The sequence below is a fragment of the Oryctolagus cuniculus genome, chromosome 6 (genome assembly GCF_051225735.1).
Source record: "Oryctolagus cuniculus isolate XC-2025 breed Fujian yellow rabbit chromosome 6, ASM5122573v1, whole genome shotgun sequence".
Classification (NCBI taxonomy): Eukaryota; Metazoa; Chordata; class Mammalia; order Lagomorpha; family Leporidae; genus Oryctolagus; species Oryctolagus cuniculus.
Window position 1 is genome coordinate 2,872,104 of NC_142872.1, and position 20,141 is coordinate 2,892,244.

Sequence of the window (20,141 nt, forward strand, 5' to 3'; positions counted from 1 at the left end):
AACTATAAATGTTTTCTCAATGAGGGGTAAAGAACCAAACTCCCACAGAACAAAAGTAGGAAGGCGTCGCAAACGTCTGCTGTCACGCAGCTCGACAGTAGCAAGTGCGACGTAGGACTTGTCAGTCAAGGGGAAGAAAGGAACACCAGGACAGAGACTGTCTTTCCAATGAGAGGTTTTATTGCTTACACACCAGGGGGTTTTATCACACTCTCATCAGCATGCTCATTGAGGTCAATACACTTATCAGTATCAATATACTTATCAATCTATACTAACTTTACACTTATCACTAAACTTAACACCACTACTTAATGTGACTTAACTACTTAACTTAGCTGCTTAGCTTAACGTAACACTTAGCTTAACTACTTGGCCTAATCACCTAAGTTAACATAATTACTTAACACACTTATCAACATCACTAATATCACTATCAATAATGTCAATAATATCACTTATCATAACTTATAGCTAACTTAACACACTTTCTGAATTACTCAGCTTAACATTAACTACTTATCTTAACATATATAGCTAATTTTAACAATATCACTTATTGGCCAGAAAATCAATATTCTTATACCATAAGTCACAACAAACACTATTAAAAAAATCTTAAGTACTATCACAATGAACCATACAAGCACAGCTTCCTCCCTGCGCCTTTTCCTATCCAAGCTCTGTTTGTTAAATCAGAACCTCAGGGCCGGCACTGTGCCATAGCAGATAGACCCACCGCCTGCAGTACCAGCATCCCGTATGGACACTGTTCTAGTCCTGGCTGCTCCACTTCCAATCCAGCTCCCTGCTAATGCACCTGGGAAAGCAGCGGGGGATGGCCCAGGTGTTGAGCCCGCGCACCCATGTGTAGACCTGGATGAAGGTCCAGGATCCTGGCTTAAGCCTCACCCAGCCCTGGCTGTCATGGACATTTGGGGACTAAACCAGCAGACAAAAGCTTCCTCCCTCTCTCTCTTTCTCTCCTCTCTATCTCTGCTTCTGCAAGACCTATTATTCTTAAGAGAAGAGTGATATAGTGAGAAATGTGGCCCAGGCTCTCTTGAATTATGGGATCTGAGACCATTCCCAATTATCCCACAAAAGACAGTCACAGATGCAAGGGCAAGAGGATTGATGGTTTTATTGCCAGGAACTGGGGCTCACACCACACATAGAACACAGTGCAATGTGGGGTGAGAAGCCCCGCCTCTCTCCTTCTCGGCGTTTTCATACGCATGAGTAAACAAGTACATCCGTCATCACACACGTATGCTGGTTTCTTATTCTCCATACGGCAGTTACCTAAATTTGAGCATTTTATTGGTGTATCTCAGCAGTGTGGGGACTACGCGTCACACAAGGAAGTGGTCACACAAGGAAGTAGGAGACCATTAATTTCAGGAAGTATTTACTAAGTTTTGTTTTCTAAGAATTGGGGCTTCCCGTCTTCCTGGAGTGTGTGAAGCCTGGCATGGGGGTACAATTACCCCCCCCCCTTACGCTGGGCATCCCGCATTAAGTCATTGAGCAAGCAGAGCAGTACAGAAGCAAAAAGCAATTGATAGTTAGCATCAGTTCTAGATTTTTTTCACTTCAACAGCTCCTGACAACTTCATAACTGGGTCCCTGGGCCTCCCGCCATGTAGGGACACTCCCTCTGGGCGCCCCACTGAGGGCCATCAGGGGCCCAGCTGCTTGTCGTCTTGTGCCCCTAGCACGGGTCCTGGAACTCTCAGGAAGAGGCACCTGAGACTCCCAGAGGAATGTGGTTCCGGGAGCCAAAAGCCAGGCTGTGGGTGGCCCGGGGTGGACACGAAGAGGTGACCGCGAGCAGACCAGCAGGACGACAGCCACGCTGGGTCGCGCCCGCGGCTTTTATTAATGGCGTGTTGTTGTGTCTAGATAAGTGGATCCCCAAGAAGCTACCAGCGACCTGGTCACACCAAAATGCAAAAGCAAGGTTTATTTGGAAGTACAAGAACAGCAGGGACCTCGTCTGACCAGCCACGCTGCGGAGGTCAGAGGAAGGCCCAGCCTTTGTTTGGGAGCGCTTTTAAAGGAAAACCCACAGGGTTACAGCAGGGGCTTACAACACGGGGCTTTGGTGACTGGACAGAGCTACTCCGGGTTGCTCTCAGTTGAAGGGACAGGGGATGGGGTGGGGGGTCTCCGTTTGGCCTGGGGTCAGGGAGTTACCTCGTTTGTAACCTCTATGAGCTGCCCTTGGTCTGCTGAGCTGTCCCCGGTCAGCTTTGATGTCTCGGGAATGCCTGGATGCCTGCTTTTACAAGGACTCAGGTCAGCTGCAGGAAACAGAGGCTGCTTTTTCTTTTATTTTCTTTTAAATGGAGTCCCTTTGGCTCTTCAGGCGGAGAACCCGGTCCCTTGAGGCCGCACCCGTGCGCCCGGCGCCCCTGCTCCTCACCCCCGTGGGCTCTTTCATTCACCAAGGCCAGGTCCTCGGGACACAGGCAGATGTGTCCAAGGCCCTGTAGGTGTAGCTTCACCATGGCTCTGGAGGGGTGGGGGCGGGGACAGGGCGGAGCTGGGGATGGGGCCAGGGCAGGAGGATGGACCTTCGCTGGGGCTAGGAAGGGCGGAGCCAGGGCAAACAGGCTCTGAGCAGCCACAGCTGCCACAGCCCCAGGCCTGCGGTAATGGCTCAGGGGGCACCTGCCAGAGCCACGCCCGAGTTGAGGTTCTTGATGATCAGGGTCGGGGTCGCTGCAGATGAGCCACAGGAAGACGATGTTCCCTATCCTGATGTTTGGTGACGACAGGAGCTGGCCGAGGTCGTTGGTGATGTCGGAGCAGCCTTTGACCCTCAGTGTGAACACCACGGTGGTCCCTAGGGGTGGGGTCACCTGAGCGTCATGGCCCAGCGGGCGGCACCAGTGCCCAGCCAGCTGCATGGCCAGGGCCGCGGGGCGACGGCGGGGCTCAGAACTCGCCTGCCCCTTCAGGTCAGCCACCGGACTGTGACCAACACGTGCGGTCAACCCAAGGTAGATGGGCAGGCGCCCCTGCCTCATCCAGGAGGACCGGGACTGGGTCCTCCTCATCCAGGCTGGGCCCAGACCCCAATTCTCTGGACCTGATTCTACCTGCCTCAGTTCCCCCTGAGCAGAAGCAAAAGCAGCTAGAAGGGACGCAGTGACAGCGTGCAAAGAGAACAAGAGCACGGGCTGGGGGAAGGGAGGAGAGCGCCAGCCCTGGGGGGAGAACACCAGAACCTGGCAGGGTGGCTCCTGCCCTCGGCCGACAGGCAGGGCACTGGGGGCTGGGCTAGTGTGTTAGGAAGACATGGGACCGAGGCTGTTGTATAGTGAGTAAAGCTGCCGCCTGCAGTGCAAGCATCTCATAAGGGTGCCAGTTTGTGTCCTGGCTGCTCCACTTCTGATCCAGCACTCTCTCTGCTATGGCTGGGAAAGGAGTAGAAGATGGGCCAACTCCTTGGTCCCTGCACACACGTGGGAGACAAAAAAGAAGCTCCTGGCTCCTGGCTTCAGATCAGTTCAGCTCCAGCTGGGGCGGAAAATTGGGGAGCAAACCAGTGGGTGGAAGACATCTCTCTCTCTGCCTCTCCTCTCTCTGTGTAACTCTGACTTTTAAATATAAATAAATCTTTTTGTTAAAGGAAGAAGTGGACCTGTGCACTTCTCTGCTGCATTTTTTAAAAAGTGACCCTGGGCAAAAACAAGTAAAAAAAGGTTCACATTTGATGGTATTGACAAAAGTTGAACTCTGTGAGGAAAAACCTCCCAGGTCCCTGCAGAAGAGGACACAGGCACAGGACGCTCCAAGTCCCCGCTCTGCCCGGCTCCCAGCCCCAGAGTTAAAACCCGCAGCAGTGTAGACATCCCAGGGAGGTTAAAGCACAAAGAGCCATGCCCACTGGGATTCCCAGTATTCCAGGAAATATACAGGGAGCTGGGGGCAGGGCTGCTCTGGGTGACACCTGGGGGCAGCTGTGGGCCCTCCTCCACTGTCCAGACCCCAGAGTCCACCTGGAGAGAGGCCCCATGTGCACTGAGGACCTGTTGACGCTGAGGCCAGCCGGGCAGACCACTGAGAAATCCAGGACTGCAATTAACATCCATGCCTGATGCCCACATGGCCCTGGGGAAGCCTGCTCCCCCTGCTGGTGAGAAGCAGACCTGCAAGGCTCTGAGCTCAGCAGGACCTGCCCCTGCCGGGGACCCATCCATGAGGGTCCTGGCCTGCAGCTGTGGGACCTGGTCGGCTGTGTAGAGTGGCAAAACCCACTTGCTGTCATCAGCAAGGACGATTCGTTGGGTTTGGAAGCCAAATTTGACACTTTCCACCTGGGGAACCAGCCCGCTAAGTTAGCACTGCGCCAAGTGTGACAGGTAGAAGAGTGCAGGTGTGCAGAGGCCACCCACCCCCACCTGTGGAATGAAGCAGCCTGGTGACTGACAGCCAGCACAGGTGGAGGCCCTGGGCCAGCAGCAGGGGAAGCAGCCCTGCCCTGAGAAGGCAGCCCTGAGACAGCACTGGAGCCTCTCTCCCGCTCACAGGCATCCTGGCCCCGTCCCCGTGTCAGGCCGCCTCCCCCCACCTCTCTGTGAACCTGCATCTCAGGACCCCTGGAGGAACTGGATCCCAAGACATACCTTGCACGACTTCTGCAAGCCCATCGATGCACCGTTCTCCTGGGTTACATGGCAGATTTATCTCTACACATGGGGGCATCATTAACTCCTATGCAAGAAGGGCACTGGGTGTCGCCGGTCCCTACAGTTGGATACTCTGCGAGGGAAGAGGGCTTATCACACAGTGCTGTCAGACAGGATGAAGCGACTGCATCCCGGCCTCGACACCACCCTGGCCACCACTGATGACCCAGACTCCCAGGTCTGCTCCGACAGCCCGCCCAGTCTCTAAGTGTGTGGGCTATAGGCTGAGAAGAGAAAGGTAGGCCCAGCCTGTCCTGACTGTGTCATACTGATGTGTGACTGTTGCTAAATCTGTTTTCAAGCAGGAGAAAATAAATAAACTTCATTTTTAAAACACAGGGCTTCTGGGTGCAGGCTCTGTAGTGTAGTACGTGGGGCTACCAACTGCAATTCCAGCATCTCATGTGAGTCCCGGCTGATCCTCTTCTGATCCAGCTCTCTGCTATGGCTGGGAAAGCTGTGGAGGATTGCCCAGGTGCTTGGGCCCTGCACCCACGTGGGGACCTGGAAGAAGCTCCTGGCTCTTTGCTGGGGATCAGCCTAGCTCCAGGCATGGCAGCCATTTGAGGAGTGAACCAGCAGCTGCAAGATCTATCCCTCTCTGCCACCTCCCCCCCAACCACACTCTCTGTAACTGTTTCAAATACATAAACAAAAATCTTTTCAAAAAAAAACAAAAAAACAAAAACAGGGCTTTGGTCTCGGTAGGGATCGGGTACTGGTGCACTCTCACAGGCTCCACTCCTGGCTTCAGTTGTATTAGAAGGGGCACCCTGTGACTAGCCAGTCCTACGCCCACTATCTCTGCCCAAGCCTGCAGGTATCTCTCAACCAGATATCAGACCTCTGGGGCCCATCCTTTTGACAATGTTACCGGCTGGTACAGTCTGTATTCATCTTGGGTCATTATGTTGAGGACTGGTATAGGTCATCCACCATCCCCACCCCGTCAGTCACCCTGACTCCATCTTCTGAGAAAATAGATGTGAGCACGTAATTTAGTGAGCAAGTCTCTTCCAATCAGAGGTGTGGGGCATTCCAGAATCACCAGAAATGAGTGTTTTATTTGTTTTTGTCCCAAATCCACAGTTCCTTTTGTAGTCTATTTGTAAGCCTTTGATCCAGTAGCCCCCTGGAAGATACTGATTTTATTGGTCATTTTACCTTTATCTTGGTTTACCACCAAGAATTGTGCTCCTGTATCAACCAAGAAATCAACTGGAGTCCCCTCCAGCTTTAGGGTTACCCTGGATCGGGGAGGGGGTCTGGGTCCCATCTCCCCTATTTGCTGTCTTTCCTCTCCCCTGTGGACAAGGAACCTATTGTTCTTAGGTTTATCTCTTTTCCCCTTTAGTTTAGGGCATTTATTTTCCCAGTGTCCCTTTTCTTTACAGAAGGTGCATTGTTCTCTATTAAGTCTGGCCGCTGCTTACCCTGCCAAGGACGGTACTGCCTCTCTCTCTCTCCCTCCCCCCTTCCTGATTCTGTAGTCAGGAATATTTTAGCCATTTCTCTCTGATTCTTTCTCATCTCTTTAGCCTGAAGCTTGCAGCTTTCTCTCGCCTCTCTTCCTCCTCTATCCATCGTCTCTCCTTTCTTTCTCTTTCTCCTCTGCCCTGTGTTCCTCTTCCCTCTCTAGGTCCTCCCGATGCAACCTATCCTGTCTCTCCTCGAGAGTCTCTCGAGTGTGATACACCTTCTCTGCCACTTTAAGCAAATCTTGAATCCCCTTTTCTGTCACCCCTTCTAGCTTTGCAACTTGCTTTTAATATCAGGGGCTGACTGGTTCACAAAAGCCAATACCACAGCTGCCCGCGCCTCTCTTCCTGGATCCAAAGCTATATACTGTCTGAAGGACTCAGACAGCCTTACTGGAAAAACAGAGGGACTCTCTTCCGGCTCCTGGCACAAAGAATGTGCCTTAGAGATATTTGCTGGTTTCCTAGCCACTGCCCGGAGGCCGGCCATTAGAGTCTGGTGATAAATTCGGAGACACTCTCTAGTTGCCACTGTGTTCATATCCCAGCCAGGGCACATCAAAGGGAAACTCTCATCAGTGAGGTTCTGTTTGGGGGTGGGTAGTCTGCTTTCTTGCTTCATTGAGAATTTTTTGGACTGGCGCTGTGGCTTACTAGGCTAATCCTCTGCCTAGCGGCACTGGCACACCAGATTCTAGTCCCAGTCAGGGCACCGGATTCTGTCCCGGTTGCCCCTCTTCCAGGCCAGCTCTCTGCTGTGGCCCGGGAGTGCAGTGGAGGATGGCCCAAGTCCTTGGGCCCTGCACCGCATGGGAGACCTGGAGAAGCACCTGGCTCCTGCCTTTGGATCAGCGTGGTGCGCCGGCCGCGGCGGCCATTGGAGGGTGAACCAACTGCAAAAGAAGACCTTTTTCTCTGTCTCTCTCTCTGTCCACTCTGCCTGTCAAAAAAATTAAAAAAGAAAGAGAGAAGTTTTCCTCTTTCCTCTTTTTGACTAAGGCCAGATGAAAACGTCCCTCTGCAGGCCATCCAACATCAAAAGAGGGCCATTTAACTCTACGAAAATTTTAATAACTTACTCTTTTTCACTGACACGGACAAGTCTGAAGCCCTGGATCAGAACTCAGAGAAATGGTCAGTTACAAAGGATAGAGGGATACATACCCGCTGTCCTATTTCTCCAATGATAAGGGTTAGTACAATCACACAAGAAACAAGACACAGAGACACAAACAGTGTGGCTGAAAAAAGAAGAGAACTACACCGGGTTCAGGGGAGCGACCCCCTTAGGTTGGCACCAAACAAGTTCACTCTGATAAGCCCAAGGTCAACCAAATCCGCCAGGGACGACTCCCAGCATTTTGCCTGTTATCCAATCCCTTTTCCAAACTCACCTGCAGGGACAATGCAAATGGAGCTCCTACAATCCTGGCAGTTCCCGGACACTAGGACAGAACTAAGACAAACACACACACACAGAAAAATCTTCCTGTTCTCCTGTGTTTCCCGAGTTAGCTGGGAGGGTCTCAATCCCGGGCAAGCCCCCAGATGTTGAAATATGGGATACGAAACCTTTCCCAATTAACCCACAAAAGACAGTCACAGATGCAGGGGCAAGGGAATGATGGTTTTATAGCCAGGAACTGGGGCTCACACCACATATACAACACAGTACAGTGCAGGGTGAGAAGCCCCGTCTCTCTCCTTCTCAGCGTTTTTATACACATGAGTAAACAAGTATATCCGTCATCACACACGTATGCTAGTTCCTTATTCTCCATATGGCAATTACCTACATTTGAGCATTTTATTGGTGCATCACAGCAGTGTGGGGACTACGCGTCACACAAGGAAGTGGTCACACAAGAAGTGGGAGACCATTAATTTCAGGAAGTATTTACTAAGTTTTGTTTTCTAAGAATTGGGGCTTCCCGTCTTCCTGGAGTGTGTGAAGCCTGGCATGCAGGTACTATTATCCCCCCCCCACACACACCTTTTCTTACGCTGGGCATCCCGCATTAAGTCATTGAGCAAGCAGAGCAGTACAGAAGCAAAAAGCAATTGATAGTTAGCATCAGTTCTAGATTTTTTTCACTTCAACAGCTCCTGACAACTTCATAACTGGGTCCCTGGGCCTCCCGCCACGTGGGGACACTCCCGCAGGGCGTCCCACTCAGGGCCATCAGAGGCTCAGCTGCTTGTCGCCTTAGACCTAGAGGGCCCTGGAACTCTCAGGAAGCAGCACCTGAGACTCCCAGAGGAATGTGGTTCCGGGAGCCGGGAGCCAGGCTGTGGGCGGCCCAGGGAGTATGCACAGAGGTGACCGCGAGCAGACCAGCAGGACAACAGCCACTCTGGGTCGCGCCCGCAGCTTTTATTAATGGTGTGTATGCCCAGGTAAGTGGATCCCCAAGAAGCTATCAGGACCCGATCACACGGAAATGCAAAAGCAAGGTTTATTTGGAAGTACAAGCGCGGCAGGGACCTGGTCTGACCAGCCACGCAGCAGAGGTCAGAGGAAGGCCCAGCCTTTGGGAGCACTTTTAAAGGAAAAACCAAGGGTTACATCAGCGGGGGCTTACAGCACGGGGCTTTGGTGACTGGACGGGGCTGCTCTGGGATGCTCTCAGTTGAACGGGCAGGGGGTGGGGTGGGGTGGGGGGGTCTCTCTTTGGCCCGGGGTCAGGGAGTTACTTATTTCGTAACCTCTATGAGCTGCTCTTGGTCTGCTGAGCTGTCCCTGGTCAGCTTTGATGTCTCCGGAACGCCTGGATGCCTGCTTTTACAAGGACTTGGGTCTGCTGCAGGAAATGGAGGGTGCTTTTTCTTTTATTTTCTTTAAATGGCGTCACTTTGGCTCTTCAGGCGGAGAACCCGTTCCCTCGAGGCCGCACCCGTGCACCCGGCGCCCCTGGTCTTCACCCCCGTGGGCTCTTTCATTCACCAAGGCCAGGTCCTCGGGACACAGGCAGATGTGACCAAGGCCCTGGTAGGTGTAGCTTGACCATGGCTCTGGCGTGATGAGGGCAGGGACAGGGCGGAGCAGGGGGCGGGGCTAGGGAGGGCGGGGCCAGGGCAGCACAGGCTCTGAGCAGCCACAGCTGCCCCAGCCCCAGGCCTGCGGTAATGGCTCAGGGGGCAGCTGCCAGGGCCGCGCCCGAGTTCAGGTTCTTGGTGATCCGGACAGCGTTGCTGCGGCTGAGCTGCCGGAAGACGATGTCCCCTATCCTGATGTTCGGTGTCGACAGGAACTGGATGAGTTCATCGGTGATGTCTGAGCAGCCTTCGACCCGCAGCGAGAACAGCACGGTGGTCCCTAGAGGTTCGGTCACCTGAGTGCCATGGCCCAGAAGGCGGCGATAGCACCCAGCCAGCTGCATGGCCAGGGCCGCGGGGCTCGGAACTCGCCTGCCCCTCCAGGTCAGCCATCTGGGCTGTGACCGACAGATGCAGCCGACCCAAGGTAGACAGGCAGCACCCCTGCCTCACCTGGGAGGACTGGGCCTGGGTCCTCCTCATCCAGGCCGGGCCCAGGCCCCAGTCCTCTCTGGAGCAGAGTGCTACCTGCCTCAGTTCCCCCTGAGCAGAAGCAAAAGCAGCTAGAAGGGACTAGGTAACCACATGCAGACAGAGCAAGAACACGGGCTGGGGGTGAAGGAGCAGGGCGCCAGCCCTGGGGGAGAGCACCAGAACCTGGCAGGGCGGCTCCTGCCCTTGACCGACAGGCTGGGCACTGGGGGCTGTGCTAGTGTGTTAGGAAGACACGGGACCGAGGATGTTATATAGCCGGTAAAGCCGCCACCTGCAGTGCCAGCATCCCATGTGGGTGCCAGCTCAAGACCCGGCTGCTCCACTTCCTGTCCAGCTCTCTGCTATGGCTGGGAAAGCAGTAGAAGATGGGCCAAGTCCTTGGGCCCCTGCATCCACAGGGGAGACAAAAAGAAGCTCCTGGCTCCTGGCTTCAGATCAACTCAGCTCCAGCCGGGCCGGCCAACTGGGGAGTGACCCAGTGGGTGGAAGACATCTCTCTCTGCCTCTCCTATCTGTGTAACTCTGACTTTCAAATAAATAAATAAATCTTTTTATCTTTTAAAAGGAAGAAGTGGACCTGTGCACTTCTCTGTTGCATTTTTAGAAAGTGACCCTGGGCAAAAACAAGTAAAAAAAAAGTTCACATTTGATGGCATTGATCCAATTCAAGCACTACGAGGAAAAAACACCCAGGTCCCTGCAGCAGAGGACACAGGGACAGGACACGCCAAGTCCCCACACCGCCCAGCTCCCAATCCCAGAGGTAAAACCCACAGCAGTGTAGACATCCCAGGGAGGTGAAAGCACAAAGAGCCATGCCCGCGGGGATTCCCAGTATTCCAGAAATACGTGAGGAGCTGGGGATGGGGGCTGCTCTGTGTGACACCTGGGGGCAGCTGTGGGTCCTCGTCCACTGTCCAGACCCCAGAGTCCAGCTGGAGAGAGGCCCCGTGTGCACTGAGGACCTGTTGACGCTGAGGCCAGCCAGGCAGACCACTGAGAAATCCAGGACTGCAATTAACATCCATGCCTGATGCCCACATGGCCCTGGGGAAGCCTGCGCCCCCTGCTGGTGAGGAGCAGACCTGCAAGGCTCTGAGCTCAGCAGGATCTGCCCCTGCCAGGGACCCATCCATGAGGGTCCTGGTCTACAGTTGTGGGACCTGGGTCTGCTGTGTAGCCCAAGGAGAACCCATTGCTTTCATCAGCAAGGATGATTGTTGGATTTGGAAGCCGAATGTGACACTTCCACCAGGGGACCCAGTGTGCTAAGATTGACAGGTAGAAGAGTGCAGGTGTGCAGAGGCCACCCCACCCCACCTGTGGAATGAAGCAGCCTGGTGACTGACAGCCAGCACAGGTGGAGGCCCTGGGCCAGCAGCAGGGGAAGCAGCCCTGCCCTGAGAAGGCAGCCCTGAGACAGCACTGGAGCCTCTCTCCCGCTCACAGGCATCCTGGCCCCGTCCCCGTGTCAGGGCGCCTCCCCCACCTCTCTGTGAACCTGCATCTCAGGACCCCTGGAGGAACTGGATCCCCAAGACATACCTTGCACGACTTCTGCAAGCACATCGACGCACCGTTCGTCTGGGTTACATGGCAGTTCTATCTCCTCACAGGGGGCATCATTAACCGCTATGCAACCAGGGCACTGTGTGTCACCAGAACCTACAGGTGGATAGACTGCGAGGGAAGAGGACTTGTCACGACCATGCTGTCAGACAGGACGGAGAGACTGCATCCTGGCCTGGACACCACCCAGGCCACCAGTGAAGACCCAGACCCCCAGGTCTGCCCCGACAGCCCACCCAGTCTGAGTGTGTGGGGTATAGGCTGAGAAGAGAAAGGTGGGCCCAGCCTGTCCCGACTGCTGGTGTCCTGGTGTGTGACAGTTGCTAAATCTGCTATTCAAGCAGGAGAAGATAAATAAGCCTCATTTTTAAAACACAGGCTTCGGGGTGCAGGCACTGCAGTGTAGCGGGTAGCCAGCATCTCATATGAGTCCCGGCTGCTCCTCTTCTGATCCACCTCTCTGCTATGGCTGGGAAGGCAGTGGAGGATGACCCAGGTGCTAGGGTCCTGCATCCACATGGGAGACCTGGAAGAAACTCCTGGCTCCTGGCTTCAAATCGGCCCAGCTCAAGCCATTGTGGCCATTTGAGGAGTGAACCAGCGGATGGAAGATTTCTCTCTCTCTCTCTCTCTGCCCCTGCCTCTCTGTAATTCTTTCAAATAGATAAATAAAAATTTTAAAACAAACAAACAAACCACAACTTCAGCCCCGACCAGTGTAGCGGTTCTCACACGGGGGTTCAGGAACCCCGAGCCCTGGGCTCTTCTGGGGGGCTGAGTTAACCACTTCGGGCCAGCACCACACTGCCTGTGCCTCATTCTCTCTCCCTCACAAACACAGGGTGGGGTTGTCCACACGGGAATGCACACACGTGTGAGCCTCCAGCCGTCTCGCATGTGACAACACCACACTCCTCACTACTGTGTTTATCTGTCAAGTACATGCTGATGGGTAAGGTGCTGCTTGCTATTTTGGGTGAACTAATGCAGGTTTAGAAACTTCCTTAGCTGGAACTTCCCAGACAGTAAATACTGACAGGGGGAGTCCACGTAAACCAGAGTTCTCTGGACTCCTCAGTGATGTGGGAGACCTGAGTCCTACAGGGCCCTGGGATCCCGAAGTCTGAGAACTGCTGGGGAGCGCCAGGTGCTGCTCCCAGGGGAGGCGTGGGCACAGCAGGGAGACCCCTCTGGGGGCGCCTGATCCCCTAACGCAGCACCTGGACCCCCCTAAGTCCTGCTGCACCCTGACTCCAGTTCCTGCTGAGGTGCAGCGTGGAGCAGCCAGTGAGGACTCAAGGACTAGAATTCCTCCTGCACCACCACGGGAAGACCTAGACGGAGACCTAGACGCTCCCAGTCCTGCCTGGCCTGGCCCCGCCTCTGCTGTTGGGGAATGTGGGCATGAACAGGCAAATGGAAGACCTCTCTCTGGCTCTGTGTCGCCTGAGATAAAATGAAAATACATGAATACTAAATACATCCCCCCCACAGCCTCCCTGTCTGTCCCTGCTGGCAGTGCTGTCTGCCCTGCAGTTCTCACGCCCCTCTGTCAATCAGGTGTGAGTGTCATTCAGATGTGACAGGAGGGCCTGGCCTGCAGGTGGCCCCCAAGGGCAGGGAGCACAGGTGGCCCAGCAAGGGGACCATGGCGCTGGCACTCACCTGGGGGGGAGGGGCTGGTGCTATTGCAGGGTCCACCATTGCAGATACGGCTTGAGAACCAGGCTGTTTGCCCAGCAGCTACCCGGACATAGAAGGATACTAAAGCCTCGATTCTGGTCGTAGCCAACAATGCGGCGTCGATATCGGAGCAGGCCAGGTTCTGGAAACGTGTGGGAGGTGAGGCTGCACAGAGACAAACACAGACTGTTAGTCCCTGGGGAGGAGAGGCCGTGCGGACCTGGGACCCTGAAGAGGAGCGGCTTCTGGCCAGCGCACACACGCTCCCCTCAGCGCAGTGCAGGTTTGGACGCAGCGGCGAGGGTTCCTGCGAAGAGAAAGCTGCTGCTCCATCAGCCACACCTGTGCAGCAGGGGAGCAGCAGAAATGCAGGCAGACCCAGGAGAGGGCGGGGCCTACAAGTGGGCAGTCCAAGTGACCGCCTGGAGACCACCCGCCAGCCCTAAAATGAGAATAATCGGGGCTGGCCATGTGGGATAGCCGTCACCTGCAGTGCCAGCATCCTATATGGACGCCAGTTCAAGTCCCGGCTGCTCCACTTCCAATCCAGCTCTCTGCTGTATGTGCCTGGGAAAGCAGTAGAAGATGACCCAGGTCCTTGGGCCACTGCACCCACATGGGAGACCCGGAAGAAGCTCCTGGTTCCTGGCTTGGAACCACGCAGCTGCTGCCATTGAGGCAAATTGGAGAGCAAACTAGTGGATGGAAGAACTCTCCCTCTCTCCCTCTCTCCCTCTCTCCCTCTCTCCCTCTCTCTCTCTCTCCCTCTTTCTCTCTAGGTAACTTTGACTTTAAATAAATAATAACTATTTTTTAAAAAATGAGAATAATCAAGCAGATTTGCTGCACCTTGTCTGCTAACCCATGTGCTTCTGCCTGAAAGCTGGACCCAGACCCAGCCAAGCTCCTGGGCCAGAACTGTCCAGATTGGTGCCCACTAGCCTCTGTGCCCACATAAACAGAAATCTAAGGGGCAACACTGTGGCACAGCTGGTTAAGCTGCTGCTTGCAATGCCGGCATCCATGTGGGCACCAGTCCACATCCTGGCTGCTCCACTTCCAATCCAGCTCCCTGCTAACTCACATGGGAGAGCAGCTTGGGCCCTTGCACCCACGGGGGAGACCCAAGTGCAGCTCCTGGCTCCTGGCTTTGGCCTGGCCCAGCCCCAGCAGTTTCAAACATTTGGGGAGTGAACCAGCAGATGGATGGAATGTCTCTCTCTCTCTGGCTCTCACTCCCTCTCTGTAATTCTGCCTTTCAAATAAATAAGTCCTTTTTTTAAAAAAAAAAAAAGGTGAATTTAGATGAATCAAACTAAAATTTAAAATTAAGTTCCTCGGTCATACTAGCCGCATGTGCAGCAACGCTCAGGAGCCACACGTGGACACTGTACAGGATGGCGCTGATGTAGATGTTTCCATGGTTACAGATAGTACCACTGATGACCCTGGGCCAGTGGGTAGAAACACCAAGAACAGGAGAACAACTGAATGACAGCACAGGATGCAACCAGCCAGAGTCGGAGCAGGGCGGCTGCGGACGGATGCACCCATTTCTGCCACACATCCTGGGACGGAACCAAGAATGGCACAGGAGCTGTTATAAAAATCAATCCCAACAGCAAACGGCAATGCGGAGACCTAGCCTGCATATTAATCACAGCATCACTGTGTCTATCAAACAACCCAGAGAGTCTCAAGATGGCCCAAGTATTAGAAGAAATGACAGAGTTACAGTTAATGTCTTAGTTACAATAACGGAACGCTAGTTATGTCTTTTTAGAAGCTCTTATCAGAGATGACAGTGAAGTTTCTATAGCAAAAATGACCACACACACACACACACACACACACACAGGAGGGCACTTCACAAAGCTCATGGAGAAATGGAATTAAAGATTAGTTTTCTTCAGTGCAGAAAAATTAAATCCTTGCAACAAAGGTTCTTCTAAAGTTTATGAAAATTGTCTTCTGAAAAAAATTATGCATAGATTTCAGATACATGTATAAGTTCACTTTATCACATTACAGTAAAATAACAGTGTCAGTCATTGCTGACAAGGACAAGGGGCACGCACGGTCCCCGTTCTCCTCTACCCGCTGTTGTCCGGTGTGGAAATGTCCGAGGTGAGAAGTGTGGAGGAACTCACCAGGCAGGAGCTGCCCCGCGGTGAGGCAGTGGAACAGGGCGAAGCAGGCCCAGGCAGAGTGGCCGCCTGAGCCGCCTTTGCTTCCACAGCCCCGAGAAGGCTCCGGAATGAGCCCTGCCTGACCCGTCTCCCCTTGGCCAGGAGCTGCTCCATGACCCCCAGCCCTGGCACAGCCTGGCCTCATCTCAGGCCTCCCTCCCAGCCTGGCCGCCCTCTCCAGCCCTGCCGGGGGCCAGTCCCAGGGTGGGGTGGACGCAGCCCAGGCTAACCTGCAGGCCAGCCGGCATAGGAAACGACACAGCTGGTGCTGGCGTCCGCAGGACACTCAGAGACAACACTGCCATCACAGGAGGAATCAAATGAGGAGCACTGCGGACAGTCCAGGGACCCTGCGGAGACAAAAGAGCCCACGTGGCTCCATCTGGTGACACAGAGCAGAGACCACGCCCACCTCAGGGTGAAGGAGGATGAAGTCCCCGCCTTCTGGGGACACCAACACAGATAGGACAAGGAGCTCCAATCTGTTCACCATCCCACAGGCGGGGCCGCTTCAAGGCAGGGAGCACGGGGAGCCTCGCACACCCACGGGCCACTGCCTGAGAGGACCCGGGCACCCAGGAAGCTCCTGGTGATGCCCACCCCTCCTGTCACCCACCCCCTGCTGTCACCCACCCGACGCCCCCCCTCCTGTCACCCCCCCTCCTGTCACCCACCCCCTCCTGTCACCCACTGGACGCCCACCCCTCTTGTAACACCCAATGCCCACCCCCTCCTATCACCCACCCGACGCCCCCCCTCCTGTCATCCCCCTCCTGTCATCCCCCTCCTGTCACCCCCCCTCCTGTCACCCCCCCCGACCCCCTTCTCCTGTCTCCTGCACTGCGGCCCCCACAGCTTCTCTCACCTCCGGGGGCCACAGCGAGCGCTGCGAGGAGACCGAGGACCAGGATGCCCTTCATGGTGCTGGAGCTGAGCCTCCTGAGGGCGGGGCCACGAGCCTGGAGCCTGGAGGGACAGGGGAGGCAGCCCGGGGCTGGCGGGGGCCTGTCGCCCTCAGGGGTGCAGACAGGAGCACAGAGCCCGACACCCATCCACCCTGCTCTCACGTGCGCCGGGAGCTCCCGGCCTCCACAGCTACAGAGGCATCGCGCCCGTGTGAGACCCAGCCGGGGCACGGCCCGTGGAGCCACTCAGGTGTGACGTGGGCAGGCGACTGACTCCCTGGCCCTGTCCTCAGGGTCTGTCTTCAGCTGGGATCTCCCCACTGCACTCACTCGGCACTCAGCAGCTCTGTCCCCACCACCACAGGCACCCACCTCCTGAGCCCTGACTGCTTCCAACACGAGACACCCACCCCCTCCTGACACCCACCTCTCCTCCCTCTCCTGTCACCCACCCGACGCCCACCCGAACTGTCACCCACCCAACATCCACACCTCCTGTCACCCACCCGACACCCACCACCTCCTGTCACCCACCTGTCCACCCCCTCCTGTCACCCACCCGACGCCCACCACCTCCTGTCATCCACCCATCGTCCACCAACCCCCTTCTCTCACCTACCTGTCCACCACCTGCTGTCAACCACCTGACCCACCACCCCCTCCTGTCATCCACCTGATGCCCACCGCCTCCTGTCACCCACCTGATGCCTACCCCCTCCTGTCACCCACCCAACACCCCTACCTCCTGTCACCCACCCTGCATGTGATACCTTATGTAATTCACCCACAGGAGCAGGCAGGGACTTATGCTCATCAGGGCAGAAATCAAACCCGAGGAGCATCACTAAGACACTCCAAGATCTGGCCCAGGTCCCTCACTGGGACCCCACACCGTCTCCAGCAGAGGGCAGCTGCCAGATCCAGGCCAGGTCACAGGTGGCTGCACAGCTGGGTCGGAGGCCCCCTCAAGCGGCCTGGGCATCAGAGCAGCGGGGAGAGCAGGCGGCCGGCCCTGCAGTGCTCTGCCTCGTTACTCATTTACCCCACAGACTCTGGCCACAGCAACACGGAGATATTCAAGGACATGTTCATCGACACTAGATGGGAAAGTCTGTTTCCCATCACACAGCTCACATTCCCAGGGCTCAGGGGCCACTGTGTGGGGTGGGCAGGGGCACCCAGCACCCCCACCACTGCAGAAAGCCCCCTGGCTGCTGCCATCCTTGGGCTGCTTGTCTCGCTCTGCAGGTGAGGAAGCCGCAGTGTGGAGGGAGAGCCACTGCCACACACCCAGCTGTGCTGCTCCCACATCCCGGGCCCAGGGTGAGCAGGACAGCTGTGCCCCTCTGGAGAGGAGCCCACCTTCCCTGGGGAGCTACAAGCCCCTCCCACCTCACCACACACATCCACACACACACACACATGCCCCACCACACACTCACATCATACCACACCACACATGCACACACCACATACATCACATCTACATATGCATGCACACATGCATGACACACACGTCACACACAACACACAGCAAACAACACAATCAGAAAACACAACACACTTGCACACATAACACCATACACACAGTTGCCTTCTATACATACAGGCCACACATGCACATCATACAAGATGCCACACATGTCACACCACACATTTATCTAAATATATGCAACACATACCTACATATGCATACCAATCATGTATGACCACATGTCACACACGACACACACAAAACACATCAATCACATCACACAACACCCAGCAGACACTCATCACATGTACATGCACATATAGGCCACACATGCAAATCATACAACGTGCCACACACGCCACACCACATGGATCACAAAACACATCGAACATATGCCACACATGCTACACATGCACCTGCCACACATGCATGCCACAAACATATTACAAAAAACACACAGCAAACAACACAATCACATCCCGCAACACTCACCACAGATGCACACCATATCACACACACACATGCGCATGCTATACACACAGGCCACACATGCAATCACACAACATGCCACAGCACACATTAACATCATACCATACATGCACACCACACCACATATACCACATGCACATATACCACATGCACATCTATATATGCATGACACAAATGCATGACACACAAGTCACACACAACACAAAACACCAATAACAACCACCACTCATGCACACCACATCAGACTCATTGCATGCACATGCACATACAGACATATCACACAACATGCCACATATGCCACACCACACAGATCACACACATCACATATATGCCACACGTACCACACATGCACATGCCACACCACACCATAAACACAACACACATGCTAAACCACACACAAATCACACATCGTGCCATGCACTCATCATATATCACACGTAGGTACATGCTACACAACACAGCCAACACATACCACAATCACCACACACATCCACACATGCTACATCCATCCACACACACACCACACACCACAGCTGTGCCCTACACTTTATACACAGCCACACACCTGCTGCTCATACTGCACCGTGACCCTGACTCACTGATGGTTAGGGCAGAGGAAAGGCCCAGCCCATCAGCAGGAGGTGCCCTTTGTCCCCCACAGGACACCCACCCTCGTGGGGATCCTGGAGAGAGCACAGCACACGTGGTCAGTCTGTAGCCAGGCCATGCCCTGGCATTTCCAAGCCAGCCCCACTCCAGGCCTCTGCAGCCTCGTCTGAGTGCAGGAGACCTGAGCACGCTGAGTGGGCTCCCAGCCTACAGAGGGCACAGGGCGCGTCCCTCAGGTGCGCACCTGCTGATCAGCCTCATCCTCAGAGGCCCGAGGGCCACACAAAGCCCAGGGCACACGGCCAACACGCAGACAGAGGTGACCGTGTGGTGGGACCCAGGGGGCTGACAGCCACCCCATGAGCGAGGAGTACGGGGTTGCTGCAGGTCATAGCAAGGCCCTTTGGAGGTGAGAAGAATGCCTTCCCACCACCAACTGCATCACCGATCTCTCCCACAACCCGGCAGGGCCCTACCATGACGCAGGCTGGCGTCTCCCACACAGGGGAGTGTGGCTCAGGGGCTGTGAGGATGTAGCACCCACAGAGCCGCCCGTAGAGATGGCACACACACATATACAAACACAAACACGGGTACATATGGACAGCACACATGGCACAAACAGCATACCAGGGCGGCACACATGCTTAGCATACAAGGCACACACAGATATAACACACAGGTGGCACACGGTGCACAGTTAAATGACACACAAACCACATCCCAGCCCACACCCTCCCGCCCCTCCAGCTCCCAATCTCCGGAGCTGGTAACAGCAGAGCACAGGCCAGAGCAAAAGCCATGAGAATGACCAGTCTGAGCCCAGCCGGACAGGACCTGAGCCGGCCCTGGGTGCCCATCCTGGGTCTCAGCTTCCCCCAGGCTCAGCCCCAGCCATGCAGCCCCTCACCTGCTGATCCCACCAGAGACACTCCCAGGCCAGGTGAGTCTGTGGAGGTACAGGGGTGTGAGGACCTTATATAGCCAGTGGCCACAGTCAGGAAGGGCGCTGCCTTCTGGGGAGGGGCCTCTCCCATCCAGACTGTGCCCTGCCCACCTGAAGGGACATGGGCAGCTTAACCCTTTGCCAGCTGTGTCCTGTGCCCTCGGAGACCTGAGAGCAGAGGGATTCCAGCAACACTCGTCAAAGCGAGCTGCGGCCAACGGGCCAGGGAGCAGGTGTGAGGCTGGCAGCACCCACTGTGTGCTGTGGCCCAGGAAGCGGTCCCACAGCCAGTTCAGGCCTCCCAGAGCAGCCCCAGGTACAGGACAGAAACGTGGGAGGGTCCCGGTGGCACCCACAGGGGCAGCTGGAACTCAGAACCCAGCTCCAGAACGGGTCAGGTCCCCTGGGGCAGGAGTCCTCGCCTCTCTGGTTCAGGGTCCCCGCCCTCCCCGGGGTCCCACAAGCCCACTGTGGAGCTGACAGCCCCAGGAGGCGGGACGGAAGGACAGGCTGATGGGGTCAGCGCTGGGCTCAACACAAACACGCCCCAGATCAGCAGGGAGTCCTG

The 20,141-nt window shown here is 55.3% G+C and overlaps 1 long non-coding RNA gene and 1 other non-coding gene across 4 annotated transcripts in view; both read right to left on the minus strand.

Moving 5' to 3' along the window:
- The window catches only part of LOC149125939 (uncharacterized), a 91,446-nt gene that overhangs the window by 17,932 nt on the left and 53,373 nt on the right, over nucleotides 1-20,141 (minus strand). The gene's annotated exons all lie outside the window — the stretch shown is intronic.
- On the minus strand, nucleotides 8,621-19,580 carry LOC108175948 (uncharacterized). 3 transcript variants are annotated; one of them, XR_016234995.1, is made up of 5 exons: nucleotides 19,538-19,580; nucleotides 16,016-16,116; nucleotides 15,381-15,500; nucleotides 11,255-13,126; nucleotides 8,621-9,494 (listed from the first exon to the last, which is right to left on the minus strand). It is a non-coding gene; the product is annotated as an uncharacterized LOC108175948 (transcript). The 3 variants fall into 3 exon arrangements; XR_011389408.2 differs by having other exon boundaries at nucleotides 16,016-16,144; XR_016234996.1 differs by having other exon boundaries at nucleotides 16,826-19,580.